The 14,417-nt window shown below is 34.9% G+C and overlaps 2 long non-coding RNA genes across 2 annotated transcripts; one reads left to right on the top strand and one right to left on the bottom strand.

Moving 5' to 3' along the window:
* The first annotated feature begins 8,008 nt into the window (after positions 1-8,008).
* On the top strand, positions 8,009-8,787 carry LOC141707213 (uncharacterized). Its single transcript, XR_012569014.1, has 2 exons — positions 8,009-8,247; positions 8,407-8,787. It is a non-coding gene; the product is annotated as an uncharacterized LOC141707213 (long non-coding RNA).
* LOC141707212 (uncharacterized) lies at positions 8,209-12,082 on the bottom strand. The gene is made up of 3 exons (XR_012569013.1): positions 11,833-12,082; positions 11,669-11,761; positions 8,209-8,923 (listed from the first exon to the last, which is right to left on the bottom strand). It is a non-coding gene; the product is annotated as an uncharacterized LOC141707212 (long non-coding RNA).
* Positions 12,083-14,417: the final 2,335 nt, after the last annotated feature.

The raw sequence follows: 14,417 nt of genomic DNA, 5'->3' as shown, positions 1-14,417 counted from the left end.
ACCCTCAACTATTCCAATCTCTTCTATTTCTTTGACTTCAGACATAGCTATGGCATCTGTGACAATGACCAAACAGTTGCCTACCAAAGCTGCCAAAACAACTGCAATTTCTAAATCCAAATCAAAGAAAACCCCCTCTGGTATCTCTCAAAAGGTACCAGTTCAAAAAACTACCAAAGCCAAAGAGGGGAGTGTGAAGGAGGGTAAGATAGGTGAGGGAAGGGGTGAACATCAAAGAAACCCCAAGGATAAGGTTGGAGAGTTGAGTGAATCTCAGCCTAGCCACACTGCAGTTTCCCAACAAACTGTAGTACTTAAAAAGGACAAAAGCTCACTTCTAGCTGCATCTTCCCAAAAGGATGTGGCTATTGAACAAAGCTCTCATCCAAGAGCACAGGCCAAGAGGGTTAGGGACACAAGCTCACACCAAACCTACACTAGAAAGAAGAAATCCAAAACAACTGGGGATGCACAGGGCACACACTTAGTGCAAACTGGTGCTAAAGACACAGTCCCTGCACCTTCTCAAATTCAGATTGATGTGGCTCCAATAAATGTGGAGTCACAGCCAAAATCTCTCATAATAGAAGCCACAAAAACACAATACTCACCAACTAACTCACTGGAAGTGGACATGATAAACACTTTAAATCCTGATTCCCCTTCTTTAACTCTGTTGGGGAAGTCAAAATCTAGTGCAAGTGAGCATCATCTTTTAGATGATTTGTTGGCTCACTTGCCAATTCTTTCTGATTCTATTGTGACATCTGTGCCTCAAATAACTTCAATCAACACAGAGTCAACAATACTTTCTCTTCCCACCTCATTCATTTCTACTCTCTCGATGGATATTGCTCATCCGTTGAGTAGTGATTGTATCCCGACGGATAAGCTTAACAGCAGTTATCCGTCGGATAGTTTACCACTCACCCGACGGATATCACTTATCCGTCGAGCGTCTCTGCACAACTTCAAAATTCAATAATTTCAAGTGCAGAAGATTTGGTGGTAATACAATCACTCTTAGGAATGAGAGAGGAGAGTGCATTGAGTGAGAGGCTGGGTTGCTCCCAGGCAAAAGGAGAGGAAAAGAGTGAATCTCAGCAATCCATTCATTCAGGATTGGCAAAAGTGAGTGAGAGGAGTCCCACCTTAGTAGGTGAAGGTGAGGGTGTGAGGGTGGGGAGCCAGGGTGAGACCCTGATGCAACAAAAGAAAGAATATGAGAGAAAGGCAGGTACTGGAGAAATAAGGATGGAACCAGCCATTGCTAGTGAGTCAATGATTGTGGATGATGCTAAAAAGGAAAGACAATTTCAGCAACATTACAAAGCTGTAATTGATAACATTTCCTTGGATGCTGACACTTTTACTCACCCTGTTTCAGCCTATCAATTGTTGGCTGCTCAGGGCAATGTGGAGGCAGAGCAGACTTTGAATCTAGTGCACACCACAGAATCTCTTCAAAGAGATAAAGCTGCTATAAACAGAATGCCTTCTCAAGCTGGAGAGCCATCTGAAGAATTTGGAGTAAATTCTGATGATGATGACTCTGGTTCTTTGGATGGAAGCATGAACTTAGGGGGAGCTGAAGGCCCAAGTTCTGCTTTCAGTTTACCTGAATGGGCATGGGCAAATGAATTTACACCAGGGAAATTTGAGGTATCTTTGGTAAAACAAGTGATAGTTATTCAGCAGGCCCTTCAGAAAGCTTCAGATGCTGGTACCAAGGCTGTTCTTCAAGCTCACCTAGACTCTTTACATTTAATGAAGATCCAACACTCAAGACAGAATCTCAGTGTGGATGAATTAAAAAAGGATATAGCTGACTTAAAGACATATAACTCTGAGAAGCTGGATTTAATAATGCCATATGGTACCATGCATGATCTATTACTAAGATTAAGGAGGGAATCAGATTCTGACAAAAAGATAGCCAAGCTGGAGAACAGAGTTCAGGTTATTGAGAATTCAGTGGCTCTACTTCTTCAAAATCAACAGACTCAGACAAATCTTCTTATGCAACTGGCTAAAGCACAAGGCCTAACTCCTCCACTTGATGATAATAAAAAGGGGGAGAGAGAATCAAGTAAGGGGGAGAAAGGACCAACTGAGGGGGAGAAACTTCTAGTTCAAATCAGCAAAGTAATTGTACCTTCAATTACTATCTCCAAGCCACTAGTTACAGATGGTATAGATCTTATAAATGCAGCAGCAGCAAATTTGAAAGATGCTGATAAAGGAGAGTTGACTCTGATCAACTGGAAAAAGATTGATGAGGAAATACAGCAAAAGTTTCAATTAGTCAAGGAACCAGATCAGTCAGCCATCCATCACTCTCATGTCAAGCCAATCAATGTGAATGAGATGAGCATGAACTATCTGGAGAAAGGACAATCTTCCTGCATCAAGACTACAAAGGCTGAGATAATTCTTAAACCAAGGGCAAACTATCTAAAGTTATCTTTGAAGAACCCTATGGATTCTGTGTATGAGACACCCAAGCCTGATGAAAAGAAGCTTCTGTCAAGATCTATTCTCCTCTACAAAGATCCAGCTGATTCAGCCTCAAGAAAGAGAATTGCAAAGATATTCAGAAATGGGAAGGAAATTTGTGTGGTAGCTGGACATCCACAATTTGCTCATGCAAAGGAAGAAGAAAAAGCCAGATTGAAGCAGGAAAAGAGGCAAGCTGCTCTAGATGCAAATAAGTCTAAACAAAAGAAAGAACAGTTTGCTATTTTGGCCAAGCTACAGGCTGTGAATTCTTCTCAACAAATTCCCTCTCAACCATCTCAAGCTACTGAATCAGAGAAGAAGATTGAAGAACAGAAGAAATCCTCAAGAAAGAAAGAACTGGCTAAAAGAACAAAAAGAAAGTTGGATGTTATTGACAAGGAATTGGAAGATCAATTTCCAAAGGAATCCACTCAAGCTGAAACTCAAGCATCAAAGCCCTCTGTGGTGTTTGAAGACATAAGGGTGGTGGACCCCTACAGGAACATACATGGAGAGCCTATTGTGCCAAAGGATGAGCCAATAGAGTGGGATAAATTACCAATTCCTGACTTCAACTTGCCAATTCTTACTAAGCCAAGAAGGACAAAATCAAGGGCAGTCAAGAGAGTGAAGCTGTCACCTCTCAAATCCAAGTCAGTAGTCAAAGCTCAACCCAAGGTCAACAGGGGAGACTACCTGTACTTGTGTGTCATCAAAGAATTCTCAGATCTAAACCTTTATCTGGAGGAGGTGGATGAGGTAAGGGCAATTGATGCATACAGAAACCTACCTGAAAGGTTGGTGTTCAAGTACAAAAGGGGAAGGGAGATTCAGTGGCCTCTTCACAGGATACTTCAAGAAAGCCAAGTTGTGTTGATCAAAATCTATTCATCCTTCAAGAAAAACTTTGGGTTCAATGTAACTGCAAGAAGATTAGTATTGAAGAAGATTGAAGAGCTAAGGAGTGTTAGAGCCAAAGATGCACTACCCAAAACTCTTATCATCCCATACACAGGGAGAAGAGTGCATCTAAGGCCCTACTGGCTGATGGAATTCATGGATGACAAGGGTGTGAGAAGATTATTCAGATTAGAAGACCGATTGAGTATCTCTAGCAATGAGACTCTCTTGGAAATGCAAGAAATGTTAGATCTCTCAGAATCTGATGAATTAGAATTCCACAGACAGCTCCAGAATCAAATTGAAGAAAACAACAGAAAGCTTGGAAGAAGATCCAGACCTTCAAGAAACTAGAAAAATCTGCTCAGACTAGAGGAGCATCTTGAACTGACTGTGAGCCAAACCTTGTACATTTTTGTTTAAATTGAAGCACTTTCAGTTTTATCTACTTATCTTTAAAGATATATGTTTAGGATGTTTTGTCATCATCAAGTATCTCTTAATTTATGGCTACAATTCCAGTAGACATAAATTGGGGGAGATTGTTGTGAATATGTTGAGTACTTGATGATTACCTAAACAAAACATCCAAGTAGATTTTACTTAGTGAAAAAATGTAGCACTCGACGGATAAGAATTATAGTCCCGACGGATAACTCATTATAGTCCCGACGGATGATTAACTTATTATCCATCGAGTGAGTAGCTTATGTAATAAGTTTGTAGCACAGTGTTGTATGCACCTTTGTATAGAATCTGTAGTGACATATAAGTCATGTTGACTTTAACTAGATATGCAGAATAGGTTGATTAACTGTACATAAGCAATGTCTTGTAATTCTGTATAAGTGAAATGAAGTCAAGTGCCAAAATAGCTACCAACAGATGATTAACAAAGTTTCGACGGATGATCAAAATAGCTATCAACGGATGTTTAACATAGCAGTTGACGGATGATCAATTAAGTCATCGACGGATGATCTGAAAGTCGACAGATGATCAAAATTCAAACATCAGTTGAACAGTGAAAGCTGACACACAGCCGTTGAGTTGGATACAAGTACACTCATTAACTGGGTAATAGAGGACGAAAAGCACCAAAGATCAAGACTGTTAGATTTTATATTTGTTCAGTTCTTTTGACTTTGTAATCTTGGTATTATATAAACCAAGAGAGTAGCAAATAGAAAAATAACTGAGAGAGCTAAGAAACAACAACAGAGAAATCTTTGTAATCACTATCTTTAGCATTTTCTGTGTTCTTAGCAGTTCTATTTGTGTAAGCAGCTGTGGGCATTTCTGCACACAGAGTCCTCTCGATATATTAAATATATCTCTGGTGGAATTGTTTAAATCCACCAAAAAGTTTTTAAAGACTCTTATTTTTAATTACTTATGTTTTGATTCATTCAAGTTTACATTCCGCATTGTGCTAATCAAAACAAATATATCCATAATCGAGTTGAACATTTTTATTTTAAGAAAAAGGTTCAAGAATTCCATTCAAACCCCCTTCTGTAATTCTTGCTATATTGTTAAGGGACTAACAAGTGTTTTATTTTAAATATTACTATAATTACGGTGACCAGAGCGACTACCAACCAAACTTTCAATATTTCGTCTTTAATATAATAGTATAGATATATAATAAGTGGGGTCCACTCATGTGATATTATACATAATCCCCTGCACTCATAACATCTTTCTATTTATTAATTATTATTTTAATATTTAAAAGTTATGGCACAACACTCCAATTGCATGTCAACCATGTGCCATTTTACTCTGATTGGGTCCAATTGCATGTCAACCCTGTGCCATTTTACTCTGATTGCATGTAAACCCGTGTACAATACTGTCTCTCTGTCCTAAACTTGAAACACCACATGATATATCATTTTAGAATGTCGTAAAAGGCCATTATTTTGGTCTTTTACATTTTTTTGTGCTATCTAGGTCATTTTTTCAAAGTGATATTGAGAAATCTTATATGAAATACAAAAAAAGGTTTTGGAAGCCTTAACTACTACAAGTTCGTGATTTATAATTGATAACCACAAACTTCATTAACACAGTAACACACGATGTTATATACATAATAAATTTGCCAACTACATGTCATTATAATGAATTTAACATCATACTACTGACATTTTAACACGAGAATGATGAAGTTAGACCGATACATTATTGATTCCATATATAACAAGGTTTAATCACCTTACAAGCATATATATCAGTTCTACACAAATTACAATGAACATCATATCTTTAACTCGGAGATCATGTACAACCAAACTATTTTCAGTCACGTGAATCATCCAGTCAGCAAAAAAAATATAAATATGACACGACATACCATCAATCAACAGTCTAAACGATCATTAAGGATAAACTGCTTTCAGTGTATTTTTCACACGCATTAACTAAATTATTAGGGGTCATGTACTCTATTTTTAATAAAACTTGTGTAAGCTGAAATTTCAAAAATTACATATATTGTATTTTAAAATATTACTAAAAAATGACATGTGTCTCGCACAAATTATTATACTAGTTAAATCTAATAGAAAATCAATAATGTGATAATCCGTGATACCTTGTAACCTCTAAAATCCTTCTTTATTATATTTAAGTAGCTTGTTAGAAATTAGAAAATAACAAATTGCACATGACCAATTACCACTTATTTGCTTTAGGGTGGATCACAAAATTTCAACCTGGTTAATAATAAGAATGAGAATTAATTTTTAAAATATTTTTTAAATTTTATTTTCCTTCTCGTTATTTGAGTTGAAACCCTATGAGACTACCAAACTTACACCTTTGTAGCACTCATTAAAATATTTAGGGGCGTTTGGTTAGGGGTAACTAACAAAGAAAAAGTGAATCAATTAGACTCATTCACTTTGATGAAGTTTGCGTGGTAAAAATTGTCATTCCCTTTCTCCGTTTTTAGTTTTACGTTTACCCCGAATTCTTCCATGCCCATAAAATTATTTTTTAAGCCAAATATTAGTATTTTAATTTTAAGTTGAGTTACTTGGGGATATTAAAATTTGAATAGCCAGAAATGAGTTACTCATGATCCCTTCCAAATACTCGAACTAAAAGTCGAATATAAGAGCAATGTAAATATATTATTTTAAATTCGATCAAAATTAAAACAATTTATTTATAAATTTAAGTTAAATTCATAAATTCGACTCAAATCTGAACATAAATTTGGAGTCGAATTTAGCCATAAATTGATTTTCTACTTGATTTCACCCAAACAGTACCTTGATGCTAATGCAATGATTACTTTTTAACGAATACATAATGAATAATAATGGTTGAATAAAAAGACAAATTACACTAATTATTTCTGCAAGGAAAATGATTCTCAAAAGAAAAGACAAATTAGATGGTTTTTCATGGCCCCAAAACAATAATAATAATAATAATAATAATTCCCATAGAAGAAAAGCCAGAGCCTTACGGAACTTAAAATGATTATAAAATATTTTAATCATACCAATATCAGATGAATCCCGTGTTCAAAGTCATAAATTCCGTGAAAAGATTACTTTTCTTTTTTTCTTTTTCATTTATATCGTTATTTTACTAATTACTAACATTGCTCTTTTTATCTGTACGTGTAATGCACGGTTCTGTTAAATATATATATATATATATATATTTTTAAATTTTTAGAGTGTAGACTATGGTTATTATTTTAGTAATCTAGTTATTTAGTAGGTGTATAATACTTTTTTTATTTTTAATAATTAAGAATAACTAACGGTTGAATCAAATTATCCCCTATAGTATCAACGGTTGAATCAGATTATACCCTGTAATTTAGAATAAACTATCTTACGGCCCGTGCGATGCACAGGTCTTGGTTAAATATTTATATATTTTTATTTCTATTTTATGTAATTTTATTAAAATTTTATATAAATAATTAAATACTAAATAATGATTAAATAATTATACTTTGATTGTGTATAATTTCAAGTTAAGTTCAAATAATATAAATAGTATATGATTGATGAGATTTATGTAAATGTTTGTTGTTAGTGAAATTCAAACCTGAAACTTATATGTATCTTTATAAATAATAAATTTTTTTTTGTTAACGGGATTCGAATCAAAGAACTTATATGTATCTTTATAAATAATAATATAAATATTTGTTGTTGCGGGATTCGAACTTGAGAACTTGTATAATGCGTTTTTTTAGTTTTTGGATCTAACGGTTCTGATTATTTGATGACGAAGATCCGACGGTCAAGATGGAAAGGGATAACCAAAATGAGCTGTTAACTAAACTACAAATTATACCACAGTTAGTATAGTATAGATAGCTTAGAATATATAACTTCTGTTCAATTTTTTTTACTTATAATAAAATTCATAATTTTTTTTTGTAAGTATTAGTATTATTACATCCTTGTCTTTCATTGCGTACCAAAAACCCCACTGCCCCCTGTTTTGTTCCCCCAAAACCAACTTTTTAACACCAAAAATTTGCAAATTTCACGTGCAAGAGTACAAAAAAAGTAGTAGATATCTCCTTGATTTCATGAGCTATGGCAAGCCTTGCGTTGTTGAAACGGTTAAAGTCTCGTGTTTGTAGCAAGTTTTGTGATAAAGGGGTTTTCCTGATAAACATTTTCTGGTATTGGGATAAACTCATGATGGATGGTTCATGTTTTTGTTGCTTATTACAATCATGAGCTATTATCAACTTTTGTTCGTCCATACATATCTATGTAGTCCGGTGCGCCTATAAATAGAGACATTGACAAGCATTCCCAGACATCTCGAATCAAATCAAAACAACTTACACATCTCGACAAGGTTTACAAGCTTTCATCTATCCCACATCCAGTGCAAGAAAATCCATCACACATACACACACACATACAACTAGATTTGATGATATATGTTGTGATATGTTGTTTTACTATGCACAGAACAGGTTGTCTGACAATTGCTTTTCATGTTTATTTTTCGCAGGCAAAAGCAAGCACTCCAGCATGGACAGGAACAACTCAGAACTTTACTTGAAGAACTGCCAAATCATTCAAGAGAATGAGAGGCTTAGGAAGCAAGCTGAGGAGCTGAGACAGGAGAATAGGGCTCTGCTCACCGAGCTCACACAGAGACTTGTGGCTTCCATCTCTGCACCAGCTGCTGATGGCAACTCCAAGAAAACAGAACCAAAGAAATAAAGCAAGCGTAGACCTCATGGCAACTGGACTTTTAACAATTTTGTTATCAGTCCTTGTCCTAAGTTATCTTTTACTATTGCAGAATAATGTTTTATTGTCAAAAAGGAATAAGTGATATGTTATCCATGAGTTCTAGTTTAAGATTCTGAGTTTGAGTTTATTTCCACCCCCTCTCGAAAGTGTTTATCAATTTAAGCATAGCCTCTGGTCGGTCTGAGAGATTCTGATAGAATACTTTCGAATGCTTATAGGCAATTTCAGCAGTGCGCACAGCATGATCCTTCCTGCATATCTCTAGTAAACTGCAATAGACAGATACTTATAAAATAATAGAATGGGAACCACATGACAGAGTTATATATATATACTAAGAAACCTACAACCAAACTTGAAACAGCCGTAACCACACGTCCACATGACATAAACAATACACATCTTCATAGTCATTCACAATTGTGCTAGCATAAATTGCAATGTTTGAAAAATTAAATTCTACACTTTTCTCAATAAGACAAATTGTCTTAATCATTTCATCTATCCCGATCTCCAATTTACCAGTATAATAAAATAGAATTTTACAGGAGAGCACCTTACCCTCTTCGTGCAACCACAGGGTGGAAGTAGAAATATGTTCCATATGTTTCCCAAGTTATATAGATTCCTGAACTATTTGCACAATATGGTCTTTGCTCAAACAGTTAGTTTGTAAGAAAATTTGACAAGTTCACCAAGGAAGGACTTACATAATCCGATTAAAAGAAGGCACAACCAAAACTAATCTTTGGCAAGTTAACTCCAATATTTATAAGGGGACTTGACATTAACATTCACTACCAAATCTACTAAAGGACACTATCTGCTTTCAAGGATCCAACAGCACCAACAACACATCTAACTGCACTCAATGCACAACCAGCTCAACTAGAGGTAACGCCGACGGCGCGATGAGTCCGAATCATGTTTGCTTGCAACGGAGATGATTTAAAAGGATTAGAAATTTAAGAGGTTGCTTAAGGCTTTTTCAGAACTCCTAATTACTCAGAAGCTACTTTTCTAGACTGTCTTCTTGGTTGTTCAGTGTTGTTAAAGGCATGCCTGGGCGAGACGAAGCACAAATATCGCCTAAATTGCCCAAGGTGAATCAAGAGGCACGCGAGACGCAACTTCAAATAAAACACATTTCAACCTTTTTAGTGAAAAATGTTATAGGCTTGTTAAAGCCATTTTGGAGTTAGACTGGGAGGATCTTGATTTACATTCAAGTTTAATTAAAAATATTTTGATCTTTCGGAAATATTCTTGTGGTAGATAATTTAATTTATATCCTGAATTTAAATATCTATGAGTAAATGGATGACGGAAATAAGGATGGTTCAATTCAGTTCCTAATCTTTATATTAGATTGCAATTCTTCAGTTTAATAACCTCAAATATATGGCTATTCATTAGTATGTAACCACAAACAAGTGGCTGTAGTTTAGTGGTTAGAATTCCACGTTGTGGCTGTGGAGACCTGGGCTCGAATCACAGCAGCCACACTTATTCATTTTAATTTTGTAAGGCAAAATAAAATAAATTCAATAAACAACAATATAAACTTGCTCTTAATATTAATTTATGCCGGAAGATAAATTTATGAACACACGATTTTCTCCGCCATAATAAGAGCCACGGGAAATTTATGCGGAACAAAAATAACAAATTGATTTTAAATGCAAGAAAGGAGCTGCAATAAATGAGCCGCGCATTGCGCACATGTTACTTTTTACCTTGCACTATGAAATGAGCAAATAGTTTCAGAATTTAAAAAAAAATGCGAAGCGAGCATAGGCCCCTACCATATATATTTTCGAGAAAAAAATTAAATTAAATTTTCGAGAAGATGATGGTGGTGGGGGTTACCTAGTAGAACTAAGGAAAGAGGATTACGATGATCTCTAAGAAGAGGAATCACCTAAGAAGGCCTCATTTTTTTTGGTGTGTAAACAACCACATATTGCGGTAAGCGAAAGCAAAACGACGGCATTGTATGGAAATATCAGACCCTTCATGCAGGCTCAATGCAGTTATTACCACGCAATGCGCGAAGGATTTTCACAAAAAAAAAAAAGATAACGAAAATAGTCCCCATTTTTTCCACTATATATATACATAACCTACATAATGTGATTATAATTTTTTCTTATAAAAGATGCTGATATTAAAAGCAGACCCAGTTCAAGCCTTGGCAAAAAGACCTCCGCTCAAGAGGACGCGTATATACACATCTATTATTTTCAAGAAATCCTTATTTTTTCCAAAAGACTTTTAATCGAATTTCAGCCATATATGATGATTATTTGCTCTAGACTCAAGAAAATAAGAAGCCTAGCTTCCATTTTTATGTTTGATAACTCTTTTACTTGAAGGCAGAAGTGTAAAAATACATTTTTAACGAATTAAGAATACAAATATAAATTTATAGTCCATTCTTTTGCTAAATAAATTTTTAATAAATATTTAAGCACCCCGTAAATTTAAATTGCTCTCCTGGTTCCGCCACTAAAGGTTACATATGCATCAAACTTTGTACAATACTAATAATTACCACCTACTCCACATAGTCACATAGTAAAGATCTCAATTTCACAAGCACATGTCCAACAAATGTAAATGGAAATTCTTATGTCACACATACAATCCACTTGGGGATACACTCCCCATACTTACCCTCCTAAGTTCAATTAAGGTCTCTGCGAGGGCAACACTGACACATTACATATAGATTAATTGTTATATTATACATCTAAAGCCGCTTAACATCAAATCGCAAGTACAGATGATGATAATTACAGTTTGTACTGATTCTTAGCTATTTATCCTACAATTATAATTACTATTGAGATAATATAATTATTTTAATTACCTATTATGCATACTATCAACATACCATCCACAAGAATCTAATCCAAGCAAGATACTATAACAATTATTCACTAATAATAAAATGATCACACACAAACATAAGTACATAACTATACACAAATACATGATACAAACTTACATACATTATTTGCATACCCGTAGCATCAAACTGAGTCGTTTCGATATCCGATAACACTTCGATAACTATCGAACCGTCTCGAATCAACAATTATTCACTGCACATTCAAAATTATTAGCTGAAATGAAATACACGCACACATATACAAAAAGTGAAAGTGAAACAAACCTAGCCAACACGATTCCCGATGATTTTTGTTCGGAGCTGAGGTACCGAGACCGCCGTGGCAGCGATCAAGGCACCGTCTCCGATGAGAAAAGGCGGTTAGATTATATAGGGGGATAGTTGTGGTGTATGTTTGGATAAGAGTGAAATGAATGAGGACGATCAACGTGAGTGAGTTGCGGGAATTTAGGCTTTTTTCCCGGAAAAACGGGACATGCGTTTCTCGTGCTCAACTTCGATTTTCTTTTATAATTAAGAAATGGGTTCCACTTCTGGCAAAAAAAAAGAAATGGGTTCCACTTATATAACAAACGGGTTTTCTGAGAGTTAGATGAACGATCTAACAGTTTTGATTAAAAAATAGTTACAAGGATCGCGAACATTATCTGCGTCCAGAAAAATTATCATTTTACCCTCTTGTCATGTACCGTGAACATTGTCTGCGATTAAAATATTTAAAATGTGAAATATGTGTTATTATGTGAAATGAATGTTTAAATAAAGTATTGTGTTCTAAGTAACGTGTCGGTCGGTAATGATATTGTGAAGCGTAATTGAAACGCTGAGCGTCGGACCATCAGGCTGAACGTGACCCGGTAAGCGAAAAGAGGAATAATGATAAAAAGGGAAATTTTATAATCAGACATAAGTTGTGATGTGTGAGTATACGTGCTTGCTTGTTTGTATGCGTGATTATGATATTTTTTTAAGGGAATTATTTGATTTAAATAAGGTTTATTTAACCTTTGCACATTTTTATAAAATTATCTGAGAAGGGTAAAGGCATGAGATTGGTTTTGTTATCTTCGGAATAGTCCTAGAGACTTTCTAAAAATGATAGACGGATTTATTTCATGATCGTTGTTTTTAAAATGATTTTTATGTGATAAAATGCTATTATTAGCACAAACTTGTATAAATCATATAAAATCAACCGTACGCTCAAACGTCTATTATGAGTAATGGTTGGAAAGCTAATTTCGAGATCTACGTCTTAAAATTTTCATTCGCAATAATTTTCAACTTTCTGAGAGGGATATATTTAATATTCAATTTCTATTTTATTGGAGTAAAAAGAGAGAGTAAATTACCCAAAAGAAAGGATTAGTAAATTACCAAACAACCCTTGCCCACTATTATACATAAGCTCATTTCTTTCCCCCCTTTTTTTTCTTTCTTTCTTTCCGTGGCTCTCTCTCTCTCTCTCTCTCTCTCTCTCTCTCTCTCTCTCTCTCTCTCTCTCTCTCTCTCTCGGCTTTCTTCTCTCTCTCGGTATATCTCTTGTTCCTTTGCTAAATCTCACCAATCCTTTCCAAATCCTTTTTATAAACACATATATGTAGGTAGAGGAGTTTGCATGTGTGTATATCCACTTGCATATAGGTGTGTGTGTTGTGTGTGCTCGATATGTGTGTGTTCACCCGAGAACCTCTCGGTTCTTGTTGTTCTTGTTGATATCATCTTGTTTAAGCATGATTCTTTGCAAATGAATGATATATGAGATGTGCATGTTAGTTAATTTGAGGAAGTAATGGGAAAACGGGGGTTTCGTGGTTGGACACCCTCGAATGAGGGCACCACTGTGAAGCCACCGCCACCGGTGATGAACTCCGGTGAACCGGTGGTGAGTGATGATGTAATTACTGAGCTCTAATACACCTAAAACTTATTTTCGGTAGTTGCATATGTTATTTCTTGAAAAACCCGAAGAGTCCTTGATTTTTAGAAAATAAATGTGATTGTTCTTTGATGAAAATGACTTGTTCATGTATATTCTTTGTAGTAATTAAGTGATTTGACTAGTTGATGATTTAAAGAATCAAAATAGAAGTTGCATGTATTGTTTTGCTTGAAAACCGAATCGTTCTTGTTTATTAAGTTGGTTTTATGATGAAAATAAGTTGTTGATTGATTGATTGTAGAGATTCTTGAATAAATGGGTTGAGATGTAGTTAAGAACTCCAAATTATGCATGCATGTCTTAGTTGTTGGAAATTTTGGGTGTTCTTGATTGATCTTAAGGGATTAAAGTCGATTTGTGTGTTTAAACGAGCTATAGGTGTGATTTCGAGATGGTTCTAGTAAATGCATGTCAAAATTTATCTAAGCATGTGTGTTTCTTTTGAAAAATCCGAATGGATCTTATGGTAAAGTTAAGATTAAGTGGATTTTGCGAATTTATGTGCTAATTGAATTAGTTACTAGCAAGAATCAACATGGAAATTTGGATGCATGTTAAAGTATAGCTTTGCATGTAAATGTCAAGTTTAAATAAGTTAAAAAGGGATGAGTGTTGGAATAATCTCAAGTTTTTATGCAATTCTGATGCTTTCATGACAATGTTTGATCCTTGAATTGTGTTTTGTGAATATATGAAATATAGGAATAAAAGGGATTGATTGGATGCTAAGTGAATGCATGTGTAATTTTTAGAAATTATGTGATTTATGTGTATGTTTGGGTTCGAATTTTGTTAATAAAGAAAAGGATGTTAGTTTAAATGATGGATGATGCTAGAACTAAAGTTGCATGATGTAATTCTTGAGAAATTTGATTGTATATATATGGTTATGGTTCGAATTTTTGAT

Source organism: Apium graveolens, chromosome 2 (assembly GCF_009905375.1).
Source record: "Apium graveolens cultivar Ventura chromosome 2, ASM990537v1, whole genome shotgun sequence".
Classification (NCBI taxonomy): Eukaryota; Viridiplantae; Streptophyta; class Magnoliopsida; order Apiales; family Apiaceae; genus Apium; species Apium graveolens.
This window is presented reverse-complemented; position numbering and strand designations above follow the sequence as displayed.